Genomic DNA, 7619 nt, shown 5'->3' with positions numbered 1-7619 from the left:
TCACTCTCCCTCTCTGGATCTAAACTATGCATGCTCTTTTAACTGAAATTATTCCACGCTTCAGCCTCCCACACTCTATACAATCGGACAATGGTCCTGCCTTCATCTCCCGTATCACTCAACTCACTGCCCAAGCCCTGTGTCACCCAACTCACTGCCCACGCCCTCAACATTACCTGGAAACTCCACATCCCATACAGACCTCAATCATCTGACAAGGTGGAAAGCGCAAATGACCTTATAAAAACGCAATTAACCAAGCTTTCGTTAGAGTTACACATGTCATGGACAGAATTACTTCCCATAGCACTAACAAGACTAAGAGCAGCCCCCCCAAAACCCATCTTCTTAAGCCCATTTGAACGAATGTATGGAAGACCATTTCTCCTGGGAAACCTCCCAAAAACCTCACCCCTACTTGCTGACTATAACGCAACCATTTGTTGCGAACCCATGCTGACCAATTGCTACCCAAACCCCACCCAACAGAACAACACTTCCAGGTCCAATATGGTGACCAGGTGTACTTTAAAACCCTCAACCCAAGCCCTTTGCAACTGAAACGGGAAGGGCCACTCGAGGTCTTACTCACCAACCCCACAGCAGCCAAATTAGCTGACAGAGCTTCCTGGTTCACTGGCACACACAGTTTCAGCCACTCCCAAATTGGATATTAACCCAGGCGAACGACTCAATGGCACTTAACAACAACTCCGCTATACTTCCTCTTTCACAGGACCAACCAAGCTCAAACTCACCTGCATGACTTTATTCCCAGAGGAATAAATGCATGACTCCCACCTAGTCAATTGATTTTCCTGCTTTTTCGACCAGGTGGGCCAGGACCTCCAGTGGTTCTTTCCAAAGGCTAATACTCCCTGATGCTATCCTATTCTGGGTCAAAGACCTAGTTCTCCAGGGCACACTTTCTCTGATTTCTCACCAGATGATAGCTCTCTGCTGACAGTCTTTTTCCTCTGTGGGCTAGCTCAACTTCCTTATACTCCCTTAGACATACCTCCATGTTAACTTGCCACCCGGCCTTCCTTGCCTCCTTCAGGACACTATCTAGCATCCTTGCACTAGGCCTCTTCTCTGTCTCACCCCCTGAGTGGCCTTGCCATTCTCGAATAATCTTTGCCTTACTCCTTCTCCTCATAGTAGGACTTATCATCTTCCCAGTATGCCCACCATACTCTTTATCTCAACCTTGATGATCGGATCATGCCTTAGCCAAAGTGGCAAAACATGTTCAACCCCTCATACAGCCACGGATTGCTCCAGTGTCCTGACCTTTATGCACTCTGCCTGCTATCTGGGACAAACACCTGTCACCAAGCAGTTTTGCAGAATCAGAGTATGGTACCTATCCAAACTCTCTAACTGCATGGCTTCCCAATCCACAGCTTGCAAAAGGTGGTGCAACAAGCCTGTCTGCTGGACATATCAAACTCAAATAGGGATGTCAGATGGGGGTGGGGGCAGTGGTAGATGCAGCGAGAAAAAAGATCAATGTAGAAGCCACAAAGAACCTCACACAATGGCTGGACCCAGGATATAAAGGGCTATGAACATGGCCAAATTCTGACAGCATCTGCCAACCCCACTGCACGCTAATCACTGAAATAGGAACCATATTCAATAAAACCTCATGCTGGGTTTGTTTGTCCTATAGGGGCCTGGGGTACTCAGTCGTTCCCGCCGACCCAGTCCCTAAATCATAACCTAATACAACCACCATACAGTACACAGGATCTCTCCTCATGGAGATTGGCTTCAATAATTCCGCCAACCTCACCTGCATTCATAACCACAACATCACTAACCTTTCCTCCCTCTCCCTTCCAAACTCCTGATGCACTGACATAACAAAGGTAAGCAACCCAACATGTGGGCTTAAAGGAATATTTTTCTTATGTGGAAAAGAAGTTTTCGAATGCCTACCCGCACAACACCTGTGTGGGGTCACATATTTAATCCCTGCAGCCCAAATCTTAACCCCATCTGATATGGATACCATATTCCTCCCTTCTCATCACACTCACCCAGCAATAGGGGTAGCCATAGGAATAGGAATTAGCAGCCTGCTGGGAGTGTGAATGGGAGTGGAGGGAATAGGAACATCCATAAATCTATTTCAAAGATTATCAGAAGCCCTGAAAGGGGACATGGAGAGGGTGGGTAGCAGACACCATCCTTACTTTACAAAATCAAGTTAGCTCACTAGCTAAAGTAGTACTCCAAAACCGACATGGTTTACACCTCCTCATGGCCAAGAAAGGACAAATATGCCAGACTCTAAGTGAAGAATGCTGTTATTTTGTCAATGGGTCTGACACAGTCCTCAGCAAGGTAAAAGAATTAAAGGAGAGAATTCACACTAGGCAATCAGAAACAAAAAACTATGGTTGGACCTTAATGTCCTCCTGGTGGCCTTGGCTCCTCCCCTTCCTAGGGCCATTAACTATAATCCTCCTGATACTGCTATTTGGCCCCTGCCTATTTCGCTGTCTTCAAAATTTTCTTCAGGAATGCATGAAGGGCTTCACAAACCAGATGGTGGGTGAATTCCTCATATCCGGATACCAAGCACTGTCAAGCAACAGGACCAGTCAGCCAGAAGAACATGACAGATACATAGTTCCCTCTTCTTCTCCCCCTTCCAGCAGGAAGCAGCTCCAGAAGAAATGACCTCCGCCTCTGTACTGATAACAACAAAAGGCTGGAATGATAGAATCCCTCATCCACATGCATAATAAAATGGCTGCTTACCACGTTTTCGCTCTCTGGCATGTCATCCCTAGTCAACCTATCACCTACCTCCACTAATCTCAACTCCTCCTTCCTCTTCACCCAGTATAAAAATCCTTCCCCCAACAATACTTCTTTCTCTTTTCTTCTGACCTCCAATAAAGCCTTACACGTGGATGTTTGTGTTCTGGTTCATTCCATCTCACTTCTATAAACAGCTATAACTTCTAGTTGTTTTGGACAAGAAAAGGTCACTGTCCTCTCCTGCCCAGGAGGCAAGTTAAAATGCTAATCAGGTCACCAAATGGGACCAATCCCCCTGGTTATCCCCCTGCCCTCAAACAGGTATGCAGCCTGGCCCCTCCCTGGACTCTGACCCCATATAGGCCCATGTTGCCCTCCATTGGGGCTCAGAATCTGGAGAAATTAGCTCCTCTGAGTCAGCAGTCTTAAGAAAGCCTGAAACTCTGCTTCACCTCTTTGAGTGGCCTCGGTTTCTTCAACCACGAATCTAAAACTGCTGTAACATTTGGTTCCCTGACCAGGTAATGGACCACGCTGGCCCCTTGAGCCACCAGATCAGAGTCGGGGAGTGACTAATGGTGAGCTCCCCTCAGTGGATAGGCGAGCCACCACATTTGATGGTCCCTCCTTCTCTGAGTGGGGGCAGCCAGCCACCGCACTCACCTCTCCCGACCGACTCAAAAGGAGAGGTAGAATCAGAGAAATCAGCCAAGACTTCTGGAACTGGTATGCTCTGGGGATGGGTTAAACCCAGTCAGGCCTGTCCCTATGGACAGAAGTGGAAGGCTGATCCCCTTCCAAGGCCTCACCTAGAGGCCTCAGTCAGGGACTCCCCAAAAGAGGGGATGGAACTGCCATAAACTCTGTGTGACTGGTTGAATGTGAGTGTGCATGTAACCGAAGCACGGCTTATCACACCCGGTCTGTGTGGTTTCACAGCTCTGGCTATGGAATCTGAGTGGGCTCTAGGACACTACATACACTTAAGCACAATGGGAATTCTCATGGTGAGCCCACAGCCTTGGGATGTATGTTGACGGATTTAAAAGAAAAAAAGGAGGGGGATGGGAATTATGATTACGGAAAGTTTGTAAGATGGCCTTTGGCCTATACTTGATTGGATTCATTAGAACTCTGAGGTGGTATTTTGAGCCAGAACCTGAGTTAAAACTTTTGCATTTGAAACTATATGCACGCCCACCCAGAACTGTTGAAGATTTGTGAGTTAAAAAAAAAAAATCGCAAGAAGCAGCAAAGTCTGGATCTGTTGGTTGAATCTTTTCTTGGGGGTCTTTGGTCCTGTGTCTCCTGCAGTCACTTCTGCCTTCACTTTGAGATCCCCTTTTGCTTTATTCTGGGTGCACACATCGGGGCATGTTTCTGTTAAGGTTAATCTCTGTATCTAAAATAAAATATAGGCCTCAATCTGAAAGAAAAGCATTGTAAAGCATAATTCTAACTGGTTTCTATATGGGTACCCTCTTATGACATCAAAGGAAATGGTATTTTACTGTAATACAACTTGGCTAATGTACGATCTAGATGATGGGAAAAATAACCTTTGAATGGATCCATAAAATTATTATGTCATCTTACAGCTTGAATTGTTAAACCACTGTCAGATTGTCTATTTGTTTGTAAAATTACCATGTTTTTGTCCTGTATTTATGTTTAAGAAACTGAAAACATATTCCAAGAATATGTAAGTTACAACGTGTATATATGTACTATACTGCACTTATACCACTAATATGAAAGCCAGGCAGGGAAAAATGAATACAGATTAATATTAGGTAAAAAACAGTTCTAAGCAGGCCTGTATGTGAATATACAAGATATAAATGGTTACTTTTTGTGAAATACAGCTTTGATTGTACCGTTGTCTTATTACAACCTTTGATACCCCAGCATCTGCCATTAGAGAAAATTATAACTTGACCTAGTGAACCTGCCCGGCCATATTCAGCTGCTGAGGAAAGCAGTTTGGAAGTGATTTCTCTATACCATAACCTTCTAGGGACCCATTTTGGTAGAGGGCTACCTGGAACAGAGGCAAGGCAGTACCCCTTCTGCAGATGCCCACAGAATTGAATATGGAAGGGCAAGCTGCAGGATATTACTAGGCACATATTTCCTCTATCTTGGAGTCATTAAACAGGAAAAACTCAAATCCTTCTTATTGAGATGTTGTTGTTCAGTGCTGTTGGGTCGGTTCTGACTCATGGTGACCCTGTGTGAGTTTTCCAAAATGCAGCTGGTAGACTTGAACCTTGTGGTTCAGACGGATTTGATGGTCCAACACATTGATCCACAGTGCCACACTAGGATGACCTAACCAAAATAACAAATTTAATAACCACTATTTTGCTACCCATCATCCTAATTGGGCAGATATTCAGACTTTGTTGACAATGCTCCTGACCAGGGATGAAAAAGGCTGGTCTGAGATAAGGCATGGGATGAAACATCACTCATCCAAAAAAAATACCTGAATAAGACACTTCTCCCAGTGTGGCAATTCCTCTAGCTGACACAAATTAAAATCTAGATGGGCCTGCCACGATTGGTGGTGGTGACGGTTGTGTGCCATGGAGTCGGTTCCAACTCATGGTGACCCTGTGCAGAGTTTCCAAGGCTGTAAATTTTTGTGGGAGTGGAGGGCCTCATCTTTCTCCTGCAGAATAGCTGGTGGTTTCAAACTGCTGGTCTTGCAGTTTGCAGCCCGATTCGTAACCGCTAGGCTATACTGCAGCACTATAAAAGGTGCACTCTCAGAGGTCTGAAAAAGGGAATTCCTAAACCAAAAAACTTGAATATGGTACAAGCAATTCAGCAGAAGCCAACAGACGACCATTCTGAATTCTTTAAATGAATCTACCAAGCTTACTGTAAGTACACAGACCTTGATTCTGAGAACTCAGCAATTATCCAAATGGTTAACATGATTTTTCATCTCCCAAAGCACCCAGGATTCTAGAAAGAAATAGTAGAAATTTGACAGGGCAATTGGCATGAATCCATCCCAACAGGTGGACATCACCTTTGAGGTATTTAACAGCCGAGAGCATAAGAAATTTCAGGCCACAATTGTCCTCCTAAAAGACCACTAGAGGTAAGCCTGTGGGACCCTGGAAAGAAACAAGGGCCTTAAGCAAGGACCGATGTGCTTATGCAAAAACCTGGACATTGGAAAAAAATTCACTACCATCAAAGGAGAGGCCGGAGTGGAGTGCTTCCAAAGCTGGGACCCTCAAGGAGTGGCAGAACCATAGACCAGAGCACAAGACAGAACGGACCTGGATTTAAGATTGAGATTTTTTTTTTATCTTTATCTGCATTTTTCAATTGTGTGATGGATGAACCTTGCCAAAGACCATGGCCAGCAATGTAACCAACAAGGCAGATCTTCACCCTAGGAACTCCTGTGTATTTATTGGAAATCTCAATACTTTGGTGGTCAGGAAGTGTCAAGTGGCAGCAATTTTTTCCAAGTATGGCAAAATCGTGGGTTGCTCGGTTCATAAGGGCTTTGCCTTTGTTCAGTATGTTCACGAGAGAAGTGCATGGGCTGCTGTGACAGGATAGGATGGCAGAATGACAGCTGGGCAGGTTTTGGATGTGAATCTGGCCACAGAGCCAAGTGGCAACAAAGGCAAAGCAGGTGTGAGACACTCTGCAGTGGAGACGTACGGCTCTTCAGTGGACTTGAACTCTGACTTTCAGCGGGATGGTTCTGACAGGACACACAACCACCGAGCACACACTCCGCCGGCTCCTCCCCCTCCTCCTCCTTGGGCTGTAGTGCCCTCAAAACACCAGCCTCCACCAGCAAACACCTCACGAAAGGACACAAATGACTTCAATTCTAAAAGCGAACAGAGGGGAACTTCTCCCAAATCTGGAAAGTTGAAAGGAGATGACCTTCACATTTAAGGAGTTGACCCAGATAAAAGAAAAAGTGGATTCTCTACTGGAAAGCCTGGAGAAAATGGGAAAGGAACAGAGCCAACAAGGAGTCGAGATGACGAATGGTATGTCCAAAGAGGAGCGGAGCAGCAGCCCTCTGAAGAACGATGAGACTCAATGGAAGATGGAGGCTGAGGGGGGGTGCAGATGCCTCTACTGAGGAGGGGGACCTACAGGACAATGACATTGGAGACTGGGGGGGATGACTTGTGGGAGCTGCTCAAGGATGATGGAAAAGGATGACTCTTCCCTTTATTTCTCACTGAGGCGCTTGTCCAAGATCACATTTGTCACCAGATCCTCTCCCCTGTGATCTTCAGCCACGTGCTCACTGTATCCCCCCCACCCCAATCCCTGTCCCTCCCATGTTCGTTCATTCACATTGCCCTGTGCCTGGTCCCGTTTTCATCTCCTTTGACGCTCCTAATAGTTATGTTAAATCTTAACCCTGTAATTTTTGCTTTTAATTTTGATAGACCTCTTTGACTTAATAATAAAAACCACATATCCTTTTTATTAAACAAAAAACAAAAACCTGGACACTGAAAAAAATAAATGCCCAAATCTCAGGGAAGGATCTGGTAGAAAAAGTCATCAAACTCAACAGATGATTGATTAAACAAGTTTTATTGTCTGCAGAAGACTAACGTTGTCAGGGGCATCAACCTCTGCCACCCCTATTGCCCCACCCATGGGACCTCAGCTAAAAATACTAATGGGGACAGTGATGGTGACTGAGATCTCAGGGAGGCCTGAGGACCAGTTCTTCCTGAAACCCTGGGCTGCTTCATTGGGGAGGAGAAAATAACTGACTGGTCCCCTTACTGGGCCAGGACCTGCTTCCAGAGTTGCATGTTCAAACAGCTTTCTGAAACCAA

General features: G+C 45.5%; 1 pseudogene; it reads left to right on the top strand.

Moving 5' to 3' along the window:
* The first annotated feature begins 6141 nt into the window (after positions 1-6141).
* LOC102821428 lies at positions 6142-6984 on the top strand (annotated as a pseudogene).
* The last annotated feature ends 635 nt before the right edge of the window (positions 6985-7619 follow it).

This window comes from Chrysochloris asiatica, unplaced genomic scaffold (assembly GCF_000296735.1).
Source record: "Chrysochloris asiatica unplaced genomic scaffold, ChrAsi1.0 scaffold00079, whole genome shotgun sequence".
NCBI classification, from domain to species: domain Eukaryota; kingdom Metazoa; phylum Chordata; class Mammalia; order Afrosoricida; family Chrysochloridae; genus Chrysochloris; species Chrysochloris asiatica.
Note: the sequence above shows the minus strand (reverse complement) of the source record. Positions and strands in the feature narration are given on the sequence as shown.